The sequence below is a fragment of the Ciconia boyciana genome, chromosome 1, assembly GCF_034638445.1.
Source record: "Ciconia boyciana chromosome 1, ASM3463844v1, whole genome shotgun sequence".
In the NCBI taxonomy this organism is placed as follows: domain Eukaryota; kingdom Metazoa; phylum Chordata; class Aves; order Ciconiiformes; family Ciconiidae; genus Ciconia; species Ciconia boyciana.
The window spans coordinates 98,841,806-98,864,139 of NC_132934.1; the positions used below are offsets into that span (position 1 = coordinate 98,841,806).

The 22,334-nt window shown below is 43.7% G+C and overlaps 1 long non-coding RNA gene across 1 annotated transcript; it reads left to right on the top strand.

Moving 5' to 3' along the window:
- Window positions 1-1,297: 1,297 nt before the first annotated feature.
- Window positions 1,298-19,217, top strand: LOC140647104 (uncharacterized). The gene is made up of 4 exons (XR_012040670.1): window positions 1,298-1,370; window positions 16,461-16,582; window positions 18,257-18,290; window positions 19,134-19,217. It is a non-coding gene; the product is annotated as an uncharacterized lncRNA (long non-coding RNA).
- The last annotated feature ends 3,117 nt before the right edge of the window (window positions 19,218-22,334 follow it).

Consider the following 22,334-nt stretch of genomic DNA (forward strand, 5'->3'; position numbering starts at 1 on the left):
CTACATATCAAGCATCCCTTGATGAAAAGGGGTACTTATTGAAACAAAAATCTGATCAGGAATATAACTCCTTAAAGAATAAGACTTTATGCTATGGGAGAAAGTTTGCAGCAGATCAAAGCAATGGCCTGTGTAATTGCCAAGTCAATCAAGCCATGAAGCAGAAAGCAAAGGCTTTGATTTTTACTGCTCCCATTCGCAAATACACAATGGGCTGTCACTGCCTCAGTTGCTTCAGCTCCTATCCTTAAAACCTCTTCAGCTGCCTTTCTGCTGGTGATTCATACGTTTAGAAATAAACTTGCAATAAGAGCATTAATATATATTTTGAAATCACACTCATCAAACCATTATTCAGATAAAGAAGTAAGATTTTAAAGGAACAAAATTTTCTCTCCTGGACATCTGACAAAAGACACCTTGTGTGTATTTGTAGGCTTTGATATTTAGTCATTAGAAGAGGCACATTTTGTTTTCTTTGCATTTTTTTTTTCCCCACTGAGACGATCAATCTTACCAGTTGATTTCTCTAGGTTATCAGGGACATGTTTAGATAGAGGGAAGTTTTTGAAGGAAACCTGGACATAAAATGTGCTGCTAGTGGCTGACCTTTGACATTCAGATAAACATAATTTACAGGATTTATCTTCACCTTTAGAGTGATTCCTTTCACTCCATATTTTTTTTTTAATTCTTGTGAAAAGAAAACATGAGAAGTTGGTCAGTGATCCAAAACTAGCTCAACTCAGCAGAAAAAGACAGTAATTACTGCTTGACTCCTGTGATCTGTTTTACCCCCAGCTAAGTTTTTAAGGAGTGATGCAAAAAGTCTTTAACGTTGTCATGTTTTGTGATAGTAAATCTGCTCCTGAGCAATCTCACAGAGTAGACAAGGACTTTTTAGTGACTAGTGAAGTAAACCGTCACAGTGATAACTTGACAGCTTATTGCCCCAGACTTGGGAAGGGGTACTGCTACAAATCTGTTTGATTCCCTTTCTGAGAAGAAATTGAGGGTTTTGGCTGTCAGTCTAGGACCTTACTAGGTCCTTTTGCTGCTTTTTCAAGGGATGAGGAGGGAGTTAGTGCAGTTCAAATGATCTTTGAAAGCTGTAGATTTCCATTGCTTGGACCAGAGTCACTGGAGTAAGGCAGGCAGCCTGCAACAGTGCTGCCATGTGGATATGATTTTGCCCATTACACAAAATCACAGAGAAAGGTTGAGGTTGGAAGGGTCCTCTGGAGACCATTTAGGCCACTCCCCTGCTCAAGCAGGATCAGCTACAGAAGGTTGTCCAGGACTTTGACTCCCAGGATGGAGACTCCACAGCTTCTCTGGGCAACATGCTCCAGTGTTTGACCAGCCTCACAGTAAAGCAATTTTATTTCTTCTGTTCAAGTGTAATCTCTTGTATTTAGTTTGCATTCATTGCCTCTTGGTGACAAATCTTGACAAACTTCTTACATGTTCTGATGCAATGGCTGAGGCTATCTTTTTTTTTTTTAGGTCCTATTTGTTTTAAAAAAAACACTCTTTTTTTTTTCTTCTTCTTTTTTTTTTTTTCTCTTCTTGCACTCCTAACCTTTTATTTGGTTGCTGGGCTTGCTGATTCCATTTGTTCTTTGAGGCTGCAGTCTTGCAGCTATAAATTTCCTTTGTTTTGCTGAGAATTTCTTGCCCTGTGAGGTAAAGGCCATAGGGTAACAGAAACTGTAAAACATACTTTTTCCATGTATGAGAAGCAGAACTTGAAGGCCTAGGGGCTGCAAATGAGTTGGTAGCATGTCGGAAATAAGTGTCTTGGTTAAACTCATTAAAGCTGCTTCTTTACCACTGTGTTGCTGCTTGCACCATGTTTTTACTTTTTTTTTCTTTAGTGTTTATCCATCTGTGTTCCCTGTGGTTTGACCTTTGTGTATGACCATCCAATTTTTTTCTTCAGACTGGAGGAGATATTTATTCTCACTAGCACTGTGGGGTTCACCTTTAAATTTTCTATATGTGACCATATATATATTGCGAAGACTTCTAACAGTGCATAGGTCACCTTGAAGACTGAGCATTCCAGGGAACTTACTCTCATGTGGAAAAAAAAAAAAAAACAGTTTAAAACAGTACCTGGAAAAATCCTACTTTTGGTCTTGAGAGCTTTTGGAGAATAGTTGTCCTCTCTTTCAAGAGAGGGTAAAAAAAAAAAAAATCTTAGATTTTTAGATTCCATTAGAGTGATTCTGCAATGTGCTAAATATTTCTAGAAAAGTGGGAACAGTTTCAGCCCTTATTCTGGGAATTACCTCATATTTAATGAATGTAAAAGTATATATTGGTTTTAAAAACAAAAGTAATTATCCTTGCGGAAGCCAGAAGGATTGCTGCCTTGACTTTGCATCCTTTAAAATCCTAATTACAAATTTGATCCATGACTCCATTTGAATTTTAAAAAATACTAATCAGTTAGCTTGTAACTGCATTTCTGTTTTGTAGAAATGCTGTTTCTTTTTGCAGAAAAAAAGCAATAACTTATTTTTTTGTGGTTTAACTAATATTTCCCCATCTGTGCTTTACGTATGCTCTCCCTTTGTGGGAAAACTGAAGTCACAATCTGAACGCCTGGCAACAGAAGCAATGAGCTTGATATTTACGTTAGAACTGTAACACATGGACATCTGTTCTGTCTACCCTTTAAAAGATATTGCTTCCAAAGACTAATATTTGGCTTTTTCAGCTGTGGGCTGTTGCTGTTAGATGAGGCTGGTGAGAGCATGGGAAAGGACTCCACTGTCGCCCATGGGGTGGCCCCTGCCCGGCAGATGCCCCAGGGCGGGCGGACAGGCAGAGGTGTCCCTGTCCAGCCTTGGGGATGGGGCAGCGCTGGGTTGGCCTCCTGGTTAGTGCTGGGGTAGAGCTGAGTGAACCAGAGCCCTCTTTCAAGTTTGCTGCCTATTTGCTTGCGAGATCTTGAGGTAATCCCTTCCTTCTGCCTCTGTTTCCTTACACATAAAATGAGAATATTGAAACCAATCTAACTTAATCAAATATTTTGAGCTCTACTGAAGGAAATGTGCTGATGGCAAAGCTATTCATTGGTAAGATATACACATGTAAAAGATAGAGGACCAAAGTAATTTCAATAGTACAGAACAATAATGACAAGGAGGATGCATTAAACCAGAGACTAGTATCCACCCTTAATACATGTAAGTGTCTAATCAAGACAATTATTTTCTTCTTGATTTAGGGTGAGATTTTTGTGGCAGTCGGTCTTCTGTTCACAAGCAGTTTTGAAGGAACAGGTGGGTTGGCATGTCTGCGCTTTGCCTTTTCCTTTGGGAGCTTAGTGTCTGTTATTACAAAATGTCAGTACCCTGTGTTAAAGGTCTTCATAGGAGTTAAGTGTCCCTCATGCTGGGTTCAATGCCTAAACACACATATTCATATAGCAGTTGAATTACAGAATTGCAGATGTCAATGTTGCACTATTTCTTATCTTCCTTCTTAAAAATACTTTAAAGGCTTGAACCCCAAACTGTGATGATAAAAATGCCTCACAGCTGATGCCAGGATGAGATGGAAATAGCTCATGGCTACGGCTGAAACTGTTGCCTGCCCTTGGAGCAAATACAGCAGAGAGAAACCTGTTCTCTTGCTAAAGAGGTGTCGGATAGTTTACATACCTACTCCTCCATCATTATGTGGGGGTAACAGGCTTAATTACCCAGATGCAAACCAAAAGCGGGTGAGAGGACCCTGTGTATGGACCGTTTGATAAGGCACGAAAGCCAGGCTGCACCCAAGCAGGGCACTCTTGTTTCTGCTCTGCCACAGCCTGCAGATTGATTTTTGACTTCTGGAAGTTTCTTTGTGACATTTCTGCTTAGGTAAGGACACTTTTTAAGGGGTGGGTTTGAGGGGTAAGAGGTAGCACAGGGAAGACAGGAAGAATGTTTCACCCTGTTTTCTTCCCACAATTATTTTATTTCGTTTTCAAATGCCATCTAAGACAACGTTAAGGACTGATGCCAGAATATTTGTCTAGCAGGGGTTAGCTTGTACTGCCTGCATTACTTCCCTCCTAACTACAGCACTGTCCATTTCCACCACATCTGCAGTACTCCCTGCCTAAAAATGGGAGGCTGTCAGTCTTGAATGAGCTGTATGTTAATGCACTAAGCACGGGGATGAGGGGACGCAGAATTATTTCTATGCACTGGGAAGTGGGAAAGTTAAACTGTTCCTGTATTGTAAAGCTGGCTTGCAATGCTCAGGCAACAATACAAACAACAGTAGGAAAGAAAAATGCTGCATGAAAAGTGAGACAAGGCATTTTGCAATGGCTATGATTCAATGATAACCTCGACCTGAAATGTTTGGGAACTGACTCATGATCCATGACTCTTAAATCACCGGACAAACACACACAAAAAAAAAGAGTTAGAGATCCAGGCTGTTCTGTGAGAAGTTGTTGAAAGCCTTGGTGTGCTGCTTTTCACCTTGGGAAAGCTTCCTCTCCTCCCCGGTACACACCTATGCCAGCTGGTAATAATTGCCTGAGCTGGAGTTGCGCCATAGCCTGTCACCTTGCAGTCCTTCATCCCGTTCAGAGGTTATTGATCCCTAACCAAGTGTCCTGGAAATTAAAGCAGACAATGCAATAAAGCACTGGGGTAGCAAAACGGTCCCTATCCAGCTCAGAGCCTTGGGGAAGGAGGAGGAGCCAGTGCTGATGAATCAGGGTGCTGTAATCATCTGTGGGGATTGAGTGACAGCTCTAGCTATGGCTCCCTTGTCAAGGGGAGACCTCAATTCATAACCTCTTCAGCATGCAGCAAAAGGGCTCCCATGTTTCCCACTGAGTCCTCTAAAACTTAACTGGAGAGGGGAGAAAGGGCATCAGGCATCAATCTCTTCCCTTTCCTTTCTGTGGTGAATAATGCTCATAGCATTTTAATTGCATTGTACGGGTTAAAATCATCAACATGGAAACAGAGCAGTTTATTTCAGCACAAACAAGACTAACTTGTTTGTCTTCGTTTATTTTTTTTTAAAGACAAAACAATAATCATTCTAATTACATCAAAAAAACCCTTTTTTCTTAACTTAGCAACCAAGCTGAGAAATTAATAGTGTAGCCCGATTTCATATTATCGTTACAATTGGTGCCAAGCTGTTTTAGTTCAATTTCATTAGCACAGAGTGTGATCTTAGCCATGTTAGTCTTGAGTTTGCTGATTTTTAAGCCTCTTTTGTAATTGGCAAAAGACTGAGGAAAAAGTCTATGACAGAAGCTTGCAATAAATTTAATTGGTTGCAGACAGATAAATAAATCTCTGCCTGTAACAGGTAAAACTTGTGATAGTAAATGAATTTAAAATGGTGAGTGGGAACTGTAGATTGGCTAGTTCAGCAGCTGAACAATTTAATGAAACAGTTAATTTAGAACTCTGTCCACAAAGGCTGGGACTAAAACTATCACAACAAATCTGCATTCATTGGTGTCCTTGGTGAAATTAATTTTGTTCCTTTGTAGGATTGCATATCTGATGAACAAAAGAAATTGAACTGATACAGTTCGCTTGTGTTTCTCTGAGACGTTTGGCCATAAATGCTATATAATAGCTGATTTTTGTCTTTGAACAAAAACTCCAAAACAAAAATAACCTACTTAGATCATATAAGTTGTTACCAGAAAATGGATAAATTCAGAACTGGTCTGCTTACTGGCATACCTCAATGTACTTGTCAATGGGAGGACGTTTGTGAGTTCATAGCAATGGGTATTTTCCTGATTCAGCATTGCTGAATTTTTCTGACATTTTGCCAATGATTTGAAACCTGAGGCAATATATAACTTGCAAATGACAGACTGAGTAGCAAACATTAAAGACGAGGTTACTTGTATGACTGTGTTTTGGTCGTGTGCCTCTTGATTTAGCCAAAAGCAAGGTGATATGTGCATGGGGGAACTGAGAGTATGGGTCTGCTTAACAGCTGATACTCTGCCTTGGAAAGCAGTAGGCTAGAAGAAGACAGAGGGAGCTTGAGGAGTCCTGTCCTAGCTGGAGCTCTCAGGGAATGCCTGTGGCAACTAGAGGCCAGCAGAATTTATAAAAAGAAAGAGAAAAAGGAAGGAAGGTTCCGCCTTCTAAAACACATGAAGACTTTCTGCCCAGCTATCTATCCAGTCTGTGGTTCAGTGTTTCAGTTGTACTGGATAGCTCAACAGTGCTCTAGATAATTTAGGGTGGCATGAAAAGCTTCCCAGTGGGACTTGACAAGTCATTCAGTGCCATTATTGGCAGAAGGTGAGAGGTCTGGCATCAGGGTGCAACAAAATCCAGTGGCTGAAGGTCCCTTTACTTCATGGCTCCAAGTGAAGCAGGCTTTTAGGTATTGCCTTCTGGTATGCTTTTACCTATTGAATCACTTCATTAAGGTAAGGGTCAGGTCTCCCAGACTCAGGGTTTTAAACGCTTACCTTCAGGAGCTAATTCCCCAATGTAGATCTTCCTCTGAAACACTATGCATTGTCTGTGGCTGGAGATGGGATGCTGTAGAGAAAAATAGTGGCTTCAAATGGCAGAGCATCCCTTCCCTTCAGTTCTGCAGTTGTATGTCTGCTCAGAGACTCTGCATCAGACTAGGGCTATGAAGGGATTTCCTGCTAGGATGTCCTGACAGTGAGCGTTGGGGTTATTGATTTCTTCTGCAGAGTGGTGTGTATCCTGTGTTGGGATCAGGTGGGTGTATTTGGTCTACTCAGCTTTCTGTCATTGTTGGCCCTGTACCATGTCCTGCCTTTGCTTCTGACCTCCAACAATTCAGTCTTAGGGAATGACTGAAGATATTGGTCCTCTCTTCCCCTCCTTACATGAAAAAATGTTCTGGAAAGCTTATCTACGTTTGCTCATCAAACTGTCACTATTGTATGGGTGTCTGTCGGGGGATGTAGAGAGCAGATAAGGGTTACAGATTTCACTTCTAGGCAACCTTTTAGAATATCTTGGCATTGTTTTTTCAGCACTCGCTTGGTTTACAAATAATGTGTCTGCTTTGTGGGAAGAATTCCTTATGTATCTTGCTTGTGAGGTCCAAGATCTGAACTCTGCTCTCTTCATTTCCAAAGCCCCTGAAAATGCCTAAGCTGAAGGACAATTCTTACATTTCTGCAAGTAGCAGACTTTGTAGGCAGCCTAGAGACAGAAGCAAAGGTGATGCAGTTTTGTTTAAAAAGGTGTGATGTTTGGGGATTTTTCATTGCTGTCTTGTCTTCTTCCTTTCCAGTGATCAGAAACAAATGTTTCATTAAATAAGCTGATGACTGATGGTTCAAAGGAGATCAGACAAATCTAAGACTGTTTCTTTTCCAAAGCAGACTTCTAGCCACTAGAACACTTATTTGAAGTTGCAACTACACACCTTTCTACCTCTTTATTGCAGCAGCTGGTGCAGTTATGTTATTTTAGTGAATCACTTGCTAATTTTCTGCAGAACAATTGTGACTTGCTTGATAGAAAATATTTTTTAGAGGGATATGACTTCTCTGAAGCTGGTGACTGCAGCTTAGGACCAGTCTGTTGCTGTGATGCGTGAAATACATCTTAGTCCATTAAGATCAAATGAATTGGGCACTTGCTTGCAGGGGCAGTGTCTGCAGCCAAAAGTATTTATACTGATTAACTGCTTTTTTAGAATCCTCTCTTTGAATTGCTAACCTTCAAATAAGTCACCCCTTGGGAGACCATTGATAACACAGCCACTTGTCTCAAAATTCAGCCGCTTGATCTTTATTGAACTTGATGAGCAAACATTTAAATGATAATTGAGACACTAATTAAATGCTGTGCCTGGACTCCCATTTCAGGGTTGAAAGGAAAGACTAAATTATTTAACGACAATTTGGGGAATAACAGGTCCAGATCTTCATCAGACTCGTAAGAAAAGAAGGGTTTGTTCACATGTTTGAACTCTCTCTGCTGCTGCTGCCTACTTCTCTGAATATCTCAGTTGATCCCCTGGTTTTACAAGGGCATTGCTAGGATCCCACTCACCAGAGTTTCCTAGTGAGTGTGAGGACATTATATTTGCTCTGGTGAGCAAAATGGAAGTGTGGAACCTTGGTTTTGTTCTGTGCCTTCGTGTCATTCTCATCGTGCAATCTCAACACTATTAATCCATGTCTGCATTTGTAAGTTCACCTACCTTTGAAAAACATGATCTGGCTCCTGACTACAACTGAGTTGCTTAATTTTATATTTCAAATTCTGCCCTATTTCCTTCATTTCCATTCCTAATAAATTAGTTGCTTTTTCCTACATTTCCCACCCTGGTCTTTATTGCTGTTCATGTACATCCCTACATTTCTGCTCTTTTTCCCTACAGACATACTTATGGCATCTGTTAGGTAGTTAGGGTATTAGACCTTATCAAAATGTCTCAAGCTCTTTAGTAAGTCACATATAACTCTATTCTCAAATGACGGTAGATGACTATTCCTCCCAACTTCGTCACATATCATTGCTACCCTGTCCAGGAATCAGAGAAGTGAGAATCATGCTTGGCACTTCCACAGGGATCTGGGAGGGAGGCAAAAATGTCATCATTGCCAGAGATTTGTGCCCTGTGCAGAACAAATTTGTTCAACAGGGCCTGCACCATACTTACGAGCTTGGTACAGCGCCAATTTTGCTTCCTCCTTTCCTATCCTTTCAGTACCGACAGCGTGCAGCAGAACAATTTCCTTCGCTGGGGGGAGTCAGGAACTGCTACAGGAACAGATGCTAGGGAAGCAGATGGGGCAAGAGTTGATTTGGAGCAATGACAACTCCGTAACCTTTCAGCGTCAGCCTGAGATTGCAACTTTCCTTGTATTCCCTAGCAGAAGGCAAGTCCAGGCGCAGGAGCAAGTACAGGCTTAGCGCTGTGCTCGAGCAGTGGTAGGTGGCAGCTGGGCTTCTCGAGTGCAGCACATTGGCCCTGAAAAGGCAGTTTGTGGCAGAGCAGGGCTTTTTCTGTCTTATGTTATACAGCAGCTTTTATTGCAGCGAGTACCTCAGGCTCTTTAAAGAGTTTAGCCTGGCAGGGCTTATCAGCCTGGCAGCAATGTGAACTCTTCTTTTACACATGCTGAAACAGACTTTTTGAGAACTGATCAAAAGTTGCTTCTCTAGCAAGGGACGTCAACTCCTACACTGTTTTGAAAACTTGAGTGAGAGGTGTGTGTCCCAGGCCACCCAGAAGGTCAAGGGCAGAGCCAGGAGTGAAATGGAGATGTGCAGCCTCCCAGCCGCGTAGTCAAGAGGCAGTTCCCCATGTGGAACGTAACTGGGCTCTCCTCCATTTCCACAGAGGCAAAGGCAGTCAGGGTTTTTGTTCCTGTTCGTCTTTTGTAGGGGGCAGGGGGATGTTTAGTGTTTGTGTTTGCACTTTTTGGAGGGGAAAAAAAAGAACAACTATCTGGTTCTCCACCGCGGTTTATCTGGATGGTTATAGTATAGTGGAGAACTTCAAAAATCTAACCTGCTTGATAAAAAATTCAATCTCACGCAGCATTTTAGATGCTCTTCTGAAACCTCCATTGCCATAACTTGCAAATGTATACTGTACATGGTATAGAGGAGTCATGAAACTGGTCTAAGGAAGTAAGTCTTCGGTGGCCATTTTAAATTTTTCAGCTGGGTAAAATCCCATTTAAATTTACTCCGTTGAAAATGGGGTTTTAAAACATTTAATAAGGCTACAAGGAGTTCCTTCTTTCAAAGTATGTATCCCAGTTTCCCTGGGTGGTTTCTTCAGGATGCTTTACAAAAGTTTAATTAAGGCAAACTACAGCGTTAAGGCTGAATAAGTGCTTTTTGGATCACACATTCATTCTTTCTGGTGATTGATAAACAGCAAGATTGTGAAGGTTGAGAGGTCCCCTGCCTTTTATTTAAAAATGTACTGCAGACCTGGCCAAGTGACCATCAAAATAATTTATTTTTTTTCAACCTGAGCTTTACCTTGAAATATGTTTTAGGTAATGGAATTTCCTGTTCTGAAGTTGAATGACTGCTAACACGGGATCTGACTCAAAAGCTGCTTTCCTATGCGTGATTTATTTAACAGGGAGCCAATGATAACATATTAGCACATACCTGAAGATGCTGGGTCCCATTGTGCTGAGAAGCCTTGAGAACAATGGCATGGATGTGATGGGACTGGAAATAAAATGAAACATAATTGTATGTTTAGTGCACTTTTTCACAGAGCTCCCAGAGATTTTCTTTATTAAGTGACTGTCACTTGAGAAGCAGCAGAAGAGCAAAAATAGATGACTTTGTAGAGCAGGTCTTGGTTTGCTATATTACTCTTCAGCGCAAGATTTTGCCTTGTGTCTCAGAACCACGTGAATGGTAGTGAAGGGAAGCTGGCAGCTTCGTAATGCTCTTTTTACATGTGCGTGTCTATCCCCTCTTCCCTCCATTCATCCAATAACCAAAATTAAACAAAAACACAATCGGGTACTTGGCTGAAATGCTTTTCTGTATAAGTATAAAGACCTAAACCAGAGACTTTTTCTAGGGCGCTGTGTGTTGGGTAACTTGGAATAAAAATGCTATCCAGCTGATGGCTTGTGCTGGTGGTACCTGTAGTCTGTATCAAACTTCAGGTTTTTCATGGTGCTAAGTGGAAGGTGAATGCCAACTGTGCCTGCGTGTGTTACCAGCTGTCAAGCTGAACTTGAGAAGCACAATTAAGGTAGCTCACTGCAGGAAGCTGTTCTGTCAGCTGGGTCACAGGGTGGAGATGCTGCGTTTTTCTGTGGTGGACAGAGGCCAGGCTCCTCTGAGGAGATGTGGCCAGAGCAGAGCTTTGCAGCCCGCTGCAGTGGCTGAGGTCCCTAACGTGACACTTGTCACTAGCCAACTCAGAAACAGTCTCCAAGACGGGAGAGCAGTTTGGAGAATTATTACAATATTATTACAATATTACAGTATCTGGCACTGTCACACATTGTGCACTGTTGAGTTACAGCTTAAAAAAAAAAATCGTAATCTATTGCCTGGGGAGAAGGCTGATATCAGCTGATAAAGCTGATCTGTGTCATTCTGAGAAGCCCAGTCTCATCCAAAAAAATTGTGGAGGAGCAGGGGTGGGTCAGCAGCTGGCTGTTTGGACAAGAAATGTCACAACCTGTTAATATGTTTTCTTACATCATGAGTGCTAGGAGACAAAGATGAAAACCAGCGGATAGGTTAGTGGCAACCGTTACAGAGGAAATGCTGGTTGTCAGAAGAGGGGAGGCAAGCAATGCCAAGGTCCAGAACACCTGTGAGTGCTGCAACCACTGCAACCACCTGAAACCACTCACACCTGCTCAAACTGCTTTTAATAAGCAGGTAATTAAAATTTAAGCACTTCCTTAATAAAGCCTTTTGATTTTAGGAAAGTGAATCACTGTCTGAAAGTTCGCCGGGAGTGCACTCTTCCAGGATTGCCTCACTCCTTTGCGAAGATGCTTGGTGAGCAGCTCAACATGCTGGCAGGCTATATCAGCCAGGCATTTACCCCTACAAGTGCCACCTGCTCTGTTACAATCCTTGCCTTGCTGAAGCCACCAGCATCTTTCTGCTTGCTCTGCAGGGTTAGCTCCCTTGCATTGAACCTGGCTGCTCTGTTACAAGAGCAACAGTTTGCTGAGCCATTTGGCGACATAGCACTTGGCAACCTCAGGCAAGCGAATGCATTCAGCTGGGTGGTGGACACACGTATGTTCAAGGGGCACTGCTGTGTGCCCTATCGTGCAGCGTTATTTCATACTGTGCACGTGCCTCCGGGCCCTCACTGTGCAGTTGACACAGCCCTCAGGCATCAAGCAGCTGGAGCAGTTGCTGCAGAAGGTTTAGCGAGGAAACACGTACCAGGCAACGTTGCAGGCTGAATTGAGATATCGTGGGGGAGGTAGCTATTACGTTCCAGCTCTTTTTAAACACCATTCTGAGACTTGTAAGGTATTGTGTTGTGCTTGTTGCTGGATTTAAGACCGCTGACTGCCAGGCGGTGAAGGTCACTTTGTGCCTTCCTCTTTAAGGCAAGTTGCTGCTGTTTCTATTACCAAGGGAGCAGCAGTGCTGGCTAACTCCTGGCATGTTAACCAGCATCTCTCCTGAGGAACAGGTCTCCCTAGGACCTGTATGCAAGTTGGAGAGTTGTATATCATGTAGATGTCAAGCCTAATCAGAGCTTCCTTGTCAGGATGTGTTAGGGCAGCTGTCTGCAATTTGTGTGACAGTGTGCATCTCTGCCAATAAACTACTTTTGCTCGCCGTTGTGCTGTGTCTGCTGTCTGCAGTGCTCCTGGGAAAGCTGCCAGAGAGAGAGAGAGAGCAACTGTGTGCACCAAGGTGGCTGGGTGGCACCTCTTGTAATCTGTGTTCTGCATGGTGTATTGATTGGCTTTGTGGATGGATCCCAGGGGGTGAACATGAACATCACGTACCAGAGCATGACATTTTAATCAGAGACAGGTTTAACGGGAGCAGCTGGGGTAATATCTACTTAAAAAAAAAAGAAAATTGCACCCCAAAAAAACCCCTGGTTATTGCTTAGGAGCTATATGTAGTTAAATGTAGGATACAAATGAGTAGCCTGTGAGAGGACTGAGAGCATCTTGAAATAAAGCTCTAGTAAGTGCAAAGTGGCGATACAAGTTAGACACTGAAGTAAGCTTTTTGCAAACACATGTGTGTGCACCATGGCTAAGCAGTGCAGCCTGCTCAGTTCAGCACCATTCCTACCTGGAGCATCGCTCCTGCCACCTGTAAAATCACTTGGCTCATGGGATAGAAAGGTCTTCATGCTGCAGGAGATGGGGCTGGCAAGGAGCAAGAGAGATTTAAAGGCAGAAGGTGGCTGGAGTTTTCTCTGTATTTGCAATGATATGGAGTCATGAGAAAGATGGAGCTCTTATGGGGTTGGTGTGCCGGCTCGCCCCACCAACATCTTGAGGAAGGGTTGAAAAATGACCACCCCAGAAACACCAGGGAAGGTTATCCTCCTTCTCAGCCTGTAACGTGCCGTGTAGCAGAGGAGTTTAGCCTCCTGTGGTAAAATGTCAGGGTCCCAGAAGACCTCTGTTTACCTTGAAAGTCTGCGTAGTAGCTTACTTTCTACCTGTAAAGTAGAAAGCACCACTTATTTACAGGCATGAATGATGCAACATCTGGTCCAGAGGTAGACTTGAAAGGACATTCATCTGCTGCTTGTGGGAATTTGACTGAGTAGAAGCTTCTGAAATGCCAAAACGGAGAGAATCACAAAATTATTCCCGAAGTGCTGCCTGCCTTCTAATTGCTGGCCATCTCCTTTCGTGAAAAGAGGCAAGAGAAGCAGTTCACACAAGCACAGGTGCTTGCAGACTTCTCTTCCGGGAAAAACGGTCGTCTGTCTTCTCTTGCTTTCGGGTGCTTAAAATGAGGAAAGCAACATACCAGAGTTGAGAGAGAGGAAAACCCGTCCAAGTTACTGTGGTATCTGATGATCAAAGGTATGCCCCCGTCTGCTGTGCCCTGAGAAGGACAGCAACTGTTTCCCGAGCGGACAGCACTTAGTTCAGAGCTGGAAATGCCCCCTCGCTCCCTGTGTGGCCACACAGACCAGGGGCTGCCTGCCTGCCTGCCTTTGGAGAACAGGGGATTTAGCTTTTCCCAGTAGCAACAGGACAGCTTAACCAGTTATCCTCTGCCAATAAAAAGAAGCAAGGCGATGAGTCTCGGAGAATGATTATTCCCTGGGTAGTGACATGGCCGACATGTATTTTCTTGTGAAGAACCACAGTGGGCTACAGCTATTAAATAGCAGTAATTTATGAAATTCATGTCCAGCTTTACCATTCAGCTTCCTTTTGTTGATTTAAAAGTCTGTGATTTTGTTTTGACTATTATACTTTAAATGCAGAAAATAATAGAAGCTAAGAGAAAAACTGTTTGTTCTTTACATTCAGTTACCATTTTACTGTGTGCATTTTAACACTCAAAATTTACTGGCTGCTGGCTGGCATTTCCATCATGTTGGAGTGCCTGTATTCCTCTCATGTTTCTAATGAAGCGCAAAGTATAGAGAACATAGATGACAGGAAAAAGGCTACAATTTTTTTAATGACCAAAACCATATATATTTTAAAGCTCTAGCCTAAGGTTATAGAACAACAAAGCAGGCACAGTCTCTTTCATCTGCAGTTTACTTGGAAACTAGGACCAAATTTCTGTCTCCCCAGGTGACAGAAAACAGCAGAGAGTCTCCAGCACAAAAGCAAAGACCCAGTCATGTACCATCCGGCACTGTAGAGTCGATGTGAGTTATTTTGCAAGAATCCAGTGATACCTTTCTTTGTAGGAGTAAAACAGATAAGGGCAGGACAGTCAGAGAGCCAATGAGACAAAAGAAAATGAAAATGAAGGAAAAATTAAAACGAGCCAATACTGTGAAGCTATTAGAAGAGGGTGTTACAATATCTGATGTGAGAGAACTTAATTGGGACACACATAGCATTTTTCTCCACCTCACTAGACAAAGAGTTGCACTGACTTTGCCATCAGAAATTATGAACTGCATCGGCTGTTCTAAGTTCTTAATATACATCACACCTTTTGTATGAATTTTTGCCGGGACTCTAGGGCAATTTTCCGAGATGAGAATTATTTTTTGCCACCTGCAAATTGCACTTTTGTGAGGAGCTGTACTGAGGAAAAGATAGGTGAGATGTTGGTGGGGCGAGCCTGCACACCAAGGCTGCACGGCTGACAAATGAGATTTCTGACAAGGAGAGGTGTAGAGAAAAAATGAAAAGAACAAAGTTCAATTCCTGGTGATTCTAACAGACCGGTGAAATTGCAGGCTGTCATCAGGAAAATTCTGTTTCTCGGATACAAATGGACAGGGGACACTGACATGAAAATGCCAGCGAGAGTCAGTCTCCAAATTATGTTGTTAGGTGTAAATAGGCTTTACTCGGGACCTGGCAAAGGGTTGGGACTAGGGTTTTTAGCAAGCCCGCTGTTGCTGCTTGCATTACAGTAGCATTTAGAGGCGTGTTCAGGACCCATTATACCAACTGCAGTTTTCACAAGCAGTAGACATCGAAGGCATTGTGTCTGTATGCATATATACATATATATGTGGTAAGGCCCTCTGAGAACCATAAAATCAGTTTGGAGAGATGAATGGTGAGAAAGGGAATCAAAAGAAATGGCTCACTTTCCATCTGGGGAGTTGCACTTGAGAAAAATGAAACACTTGTCTAAAGCTCCAGGGAAAGTGTGACAAAAGCCGGGAAAGGTTTCTCATCCCTTGCCCCCGTGTCCTGCATATTTTACCAGAAAGTGTTATTGGAAACCTTCAGTGGCAAAGGGTTCATGCAGTTTTCAGGGTTTCTCTTGCACTTTCCTGTGCACGGCAGAATTTCTGTATGATGACAGAGCTGGAGCAGCCCGAAGGCTTTTTGTGCTGTCTGGACACATGGTGTTGGCGCATGAATTCGTTCCTCAGGCTTGAACTTCCATTAAGTCAACTTACTCTGGAGTACTAAAAATGTAACAAAATTGAATTTGGGGAAGATGAAACTGATAAGATATTTGCTGCTACTGGGAGTGTGAATCAGACCTTTTCTGCAGCAAAGTTGCAAATGTTACCCGAATGTTGAGTGCACTGAAAGCGCTGATCACAGAGACGGTGAGCTGCTTTGCTTTGTTGCAGCTCTGATCTGATAGTGAGGAGTTCCTATTTGTTTCAGTACTTAAGCAATTGTCTGCAAACTAGCAACAAAATGAACTATCCAAGATGCTTTTGATAACTTTCAGGCAGGACAGTGTAATGAGCATTGCAGCTATAGATGTATGCTCTGATATTAAGCAGTACTTTTTCAGATAGTGTGGTGGATCTAGTTTATATTTCAGTAATGCCTTGGACTATCGTTTCTGAGATATTTTCATGCCTACCTTTGATCTGAAATATGTTAATCTAATGAGTGGGTAGAGAAAATGAGTTACTATGGGAACAACGTCTTTCTCTAACTTACTGCCCCAGTTGGCTGCGCTGGCAATCGAAGCATGCCGCAAAATGGAGCGAGGCCACCAGAGACAAATGTGCATTTCAATCTCAGAGGGAGCTTTTGAGGTCAGGTTTGGGGTACAGAGGATAACAGCAGACGTCTGGGAGCCGTATCATGTGCTTAAAGCAAAACAAGAGGAGGAGGAGGGAGCTGCAATCAGACCATGACAAGGAAAAACCCCAATAAAGTGAGAGTTGTCTGGTGGGAAGGAGACAAATGCTTTGCTGCTGTGTTTCTTGGGGTGTTATTGATAAATGATTAAGGACAGCTGTTAAATCTTGAAGCTTTAAAATCTATTCTGGTGATCATTAATAAGGTACTTCATCATTAAACAGCTCTCTGAGCTGCATTTGCTTCCTGTTTTCTGCTGTAGACTCACAGAAGAAGCCATCCGTACCGAAAACATGGGTGTGTCTCCCTCTGACTTGGAGAGCAGTGGCACCTGCAGTGATGGCTGGTGATGCGCTGTTGGCTGGGAAGCAGCAACCCACAGTGGTATTATGTTTCCTCTGTTTGCACCTCCCTAAAATCTACTGCAGAATATAACGTGTGCGGAGCGGAAAAAGCTGAATTCCTTATTGTTGCTCATGTAATTCAGGGGAGAACTTTTCCCTGAGTGGAAATGTTTTAATCCTCTCTTATTTGATTCCTCTCTTTGGCCTACTGCCTGGGCTAGGCAAAGGGAAAAACAGGTGGCCATCCCACCTCCCTTTGGCTCACTAGGTCTCAGCAGCGTGTGAGCACTGGGTGGGCGCTCACCCCGACTTCACCACCTATGGGCGAGCAGGAAATATTTCCTCTGGGCAATTTGTTTCTCTGATACCTTCATTTCTCACTATGTAATGTGTGTCATTTGTTTTGCCTACTCTCTCAGGAAAAAAGCTGCGCAATTTACGTGGTTAAATCAAATCAGGATCAAAGTAGTTTGATTTACATTTTTTAAAAATGAAAAGTAATTAAAGAACAATCAGTGAAATACATGTTCAGGCTCAGTGTCAATAATGTAAACCACAATACTAGACATTAACAAAACGTTAACAAACGCCTACAACTTTCTGAATTTCTAACTGGGTTTTGACTGCTGCTCTGCGACCACTCTCCCCCCAGCCACAAGTGTTCATACCTTTTTATTTCTTTCCAAGCTGACTCCTCCTCTGAAAGTCTCTTGGTAGTCCCTTGCTTACTGTGTAATCCAGCTGATGGTCAGCCTATGGAAGCTTTGTCATTAGTAATTTCCTCCCAGCGCTATCGGTTTTTGTGCAGACACCCTCTCAGGCAGCTGAGGGTCTTACAGTGACCCCTGGGTTGCGCTGAGGTTGCTCTCCCCTTGGCTGCTGTTGTGCAGGCAGCATCACGGGGGGCTGCGCGGATCCCCCACACCTGCCCTCAGACCGCTGCCTGCTCCGTTTTCGTCACCGAGGCCACGCTGCTCCGCCTGTCACCGAAGCGCTCGGATTTCTCTGGTTTCTGGGTCTTTATTCAGCACCCCTACACCTTGAGCTTTGCCTCTCTGTTGCCGTTTCTGAAGTTTAATGTGCTGCTTATTACTCGACTCCTTTATTTGCTAATTTTGTGTGTATGCCTCTCTTTCTATTGGAAACCTCGGGGACTCGCTTAACTTTCAACTCACCTGCCCAGGAGCACCTCGCTGGGGTGGGCGAAACTGCTTTTTCACACGTGTATGTGGCGTGGGGAGGTCTCTCTCTGACTGTCTTTTGTGCCACAGTCACATCCCAAAGCTAGGTAGGGTCATGCTGTGCCTAAATATTTTGAAGCAAGGATTTAAAACAACCGAGGCTGCCTTTCTTCCATTTTGAGCCTCACTGGTGAAAACAGCAGCGACAACTAAAGCACCCTGAGGTCAGTGTGTGGCAACGCCTGCTTCCCCAGCCTGCACACAGCTAACAGCAGCGTCTCCCTGCCTGCCTTCAGCAACGGTTCCTCTCCACCTCTGGCGTGTTCCCAAGCCCTTCTCCAGAGAGCTTTCAATGGTGCAAAGGTGTCAATAATACAAATAATTAACGTCAAGTGGCTGTCAATAACGTCTAAGTCTAAAAACATAACACATGTAAACCCCTATTAATTAATTGCATCCCACTCTGAAATTTGAACAGTAAGCAAATTAGGAGGGATGGTATGCTGACAATGATCAATGCTTATTTTTTCCAGGGAAAAGTTGAGAAGCAGAGCAGCTTTTGCACAGGTAAGTCCTTACTGGAGTTTATCTCCCACCTTTTTCTGAAAATAGACTTTTTTAAATATCTGATAGTTAAGGGTGTAATACTTACTCTACAGAAAGTAGAGGCGTGCAATCACAATATTAAAAACTTTTAAGGTATGTATTTTAAATGTAAAAAGAGGAATTACATAGAAAAGCAGCAAATGACAAATTACATTTTATCTCAGCGCACAGGTTTTTTTCCTGTGGCCTGAGCCACATTCCTGCTTTTATTGTTCATTCTTAGTCCTTGCATCTGGCGTGCTTAGTCCAATCCAATCCTCTACTCTCAGAAGCATTTCTGCATCTTCTGAATGAGATGGAAGGGCAGGGACCTCATCCTGGCACACGCACAGACCTTGAAGGGGGTTATAGCAAACAAGGCACGTCAGACCAAGTCTCCAACACCACCATGCCAAAAAAAGCCTCTGTGAAAGATCTCTTTCCTATAGACATTAATATTTGTGGGGTGGGAGCTGTTGGGTTTTTTTCTCTGATATTTGTAAGGCGGAAATCTGATAGCATCAAGTTTGTTTTCTATGTTTCAAAAAAAGTTTTGCACAGGGCAGGGTGGAGGAAAGAGCTACAAGAATAAACACAGAAGCTTTAGAAAGGCCTTGATTTTTGATACATGAAATAATCACACTAAAATGAGCAAGGAAGAGACAAATAGGGGAACAGACTAATGTATTATTACCTTTGGAATAACACAGGCCTGTTTAATCTGGTGTAGAAAGTTTTCAATACAACTCTTTTTACCCTTGCACACTCAATCTGACCCAAATCCAGGCTGTTGCCAACGCTAGTCCTTGTCTGTCTTTCCCGCAGCTTCCCTGCCAGTAGGACTAGGATTGGGTGAGAGTGCCGTGAAAATACCCTTTCTGAGGACAGTTTTTCAGAGCGGTAGGTGACCATGAAGTCAGTGCAGTTACGGGGGCATGGGGCTGACGTGGTGCAAGGAAGCTGGGAGGGAGCAGGCTGGCGAAGACAAGGGCAGGGAGAGCCTGGGGTTGTGCTGCCAGTGACCACCCCGCGCTGGACCCGGGGATGCACGACCTGAAACTCTTCCCTTCTCTAACAGCAAGCATTGCTTTTTAAGAGCAGGAACAGGTGGCTGAGGAGCTGTTTATCACGTCCAGAACCTCTCAGACAGGCATGTGAGTGCCTCCCCGGAGGACCCCCCAGCCAGAAGCTGTCTGAGTTCAGCAGCTGAGGAGAGAGGAGGTGATGAGGGGTAGGATCCTGCCTGGCCATGAATGTGAGGAAGCATGTGAAACTTCACGTTCAAGCATGTGGGTCCCGTTGTAAAGAACGGGGCTTTGTGAGAGGAGGGGCTGGGAATCACCTCAGGTTTTCCCACGCATCTTCCTCCCGTTCTTCCCTTGAACTCCCTGGCTTCTACAGAAGAGGGGGGACATGGCAGATGTCCAAGGACGCCCTTTTCTTGGCTAGCATCACTGTGAGAAGCTGACAGCGGAAAACCTCTTATCTGGGAGAGGAAAAACGTAAAGGAAGAGCAGGAAGAGGAAACGAAACAAAATATCTCTAAGTGGTTAAGAGTTAAGGAGCCTGTTAGGTGCCACTGAACTGAAATTAGATCTGTTGCTATAAAAATAAGAAAAGTTCTCTGAAGCAAGCTTCTTAATTTTGGTCGTGCTGGATATTCTTCTAGCCAAGCAGCACATTTTGTCAGGCACAACAATTTTTCACAGATTACTCCACAATGTCCCTTTGGATGCTGAGAAACTGAGCAGTTCTTCAGTTTCTGGTGGAGTAGCCAGTCTTTTCAAAACATGGTGAGCTGCAGCAATTCCTACAATTACTCATGACTGATTTATCACTTGATTGTAGGAATCCAGTTTAAATAGATTTTTTTTTTCCCATCTCCCTTGCTCCCTAATTGATTTTTTTTTTTGAATGTTGAATCTTTGACTTCCTCTCATAAAATAGATTAGAGTCATTATAGCTGCATGCTTTTTAATCATTCTGCTGCATAATTACTGTTGCTGCTGTTGTCTTCTAGTTTACACTGTTTCTTTATTAGCAGCTCTTATTGCCAGAAGCTTTAAACATTTAATAATCTGTCAAGGTGGTAATTTGTTTTTTTTACTTGAAGACCTTTTCAGTGATATCTTCAAGCACCTGGCCTGGTCAGATGCTTTAATATTCACTTATCTCTGTCTGGTTGGGCTCATGTTATTTTTAATTACCCTTCTTCTGGAAAACCAAAGTTACCTATTCATCATATAGAAAACGTAAGCAGATCACATGCAACAGTATCAGGCAGCAGGAAAATAGACCCTCCAGAAACAGTAATGAGGCTGATGGCCAAAGATGACACATAGGCAAGCTTTCGTCTGTTGGCAATAGCAAAAGAGCCTCGTTGCAGCCTGATCCAGCATTCATAGTAAATGCAAGCTGTAGTGGTTTTCATAACAAAGAGGGATTATATCACTATTTCTTCTTTTTAATGCTTTTTGGGGTTTCCATTCAGGGTCCCTGCAGAAATACAGTCATCCTTCTCCCCGAGCTCCTGTAGGCATTTCCTATACAGCATGCCAGCTCTGGAGCAGTGTCGTGGTTTAGCCCCAGCCAGAAACTAAGCACCACACAGCCACTCGCTCACTCCCCCCCGGTGGGATGGGGAAGAGAATTGGAAGAGCAAAAGTAAGAAAACTCGTGGGTTGAGATAAGGACAGTTTAAAAGGAAAGCAAAAGCCGCACACGCAAGCAAAGCAAAGCAAGGAATTCCTTCACCACTTCCCATGGGCAGGCCAGTGTTCAGCCATCCCCAGGAAAGCAGGGCTCCATCACGCGTAATGGTTACTTGGGAAGACAAACACCATCACTCCAAATGTCCCCCCTTCCTTCTTTTTCCCCAGCTTTATAGGCTGAGCATGAGGTCATGCAGTATGGAGTAGCCCTTTGGCCAGTTTGGATCAGCTGTCCTGGCTGTGCCCCCTCCCAGCTTCTTCTGCACCTGGCAGAGCATGGGGAGCTGAAAAGTCCTTGACTAGTGCAGCACAACTAAAACATCTCTGTATTATCAACACTGTTTTCAGCACAAATCCAAAACATAGCCCCATACCAGCCACTATAAAGAAAATTAACTCTATCTCAGCTGAAACCAGGACAAGCAGCTTGCCTTTCTCAAATGCCAGATAAAGCCAGACACTTCATGGGCAGTATTTTATCTCTGTAAAAGGCTCTTGGATCTCTATTCCCACTGACTTGAGCGTAAGTCGCAGGTCTGTGGCTTCCCAAGGAGTCCTGAGAGGCTGTTCCCCAGCAGCTGTTGTGTCCATTGGCTTCAGTCATCACTGATGGGCAGGACTGCTGAATGATGGCATTTTGCCACAGTCACGGACAGCAGTCTCCTCTGGGGCCAGAGCTGTGAGCTGTAGCACTGCCCAGCTCATATGGAGTGCAGAGCCAGGACACCCTGTCTCCCACCAGAACAAGGAGCTGGTGGTCCTGCTGCAGCGCCTGCTTCCTCGCCCAAAGCTCCCACTGGAGCCAGCAGCCTGGCTTCTCTAGGTGTCCCCTGGCCGCCACCATGGGCCACGGGGTCTCAGAGGTGGGACAGCACTCTGCAAGTCAGCTTCTCCTGTGTCTGCGAGGTGATCAGGGACTGGAGAGCATTGGGAAGGCCTAGAAGAACTGAATAGTTCAGCACAGATTACTGAAACTGAGGACTTGGTGGCCTGTCCATAGGTAAAGGACTGTGGCAGTGAGAAGATGCTCAATTCTCCCCATCCTTGGGGGAGAGGACAACACGTAATGGGTTTCTTGGGGTTAGAAGTAAGAAAAAAACTTCTCAGTGCTGAAAGATGGAGAAGCCTGGGAATGGACCTCCTGGGGACCTGGTGGCATTTCAGCTGCTGGCAGTTACCAAGAGTGCATGAGACACAAGTCTGTCAAAAGTGACAGAGATCTAATGGGGGCCTCCCCTCTGGCAAGGCAGCAGGTCAGGCTGCCTCTTAATTCTCTTCCCCCTCCTGCTTTCTGTGCATAGAAGTGCAAGCCAGA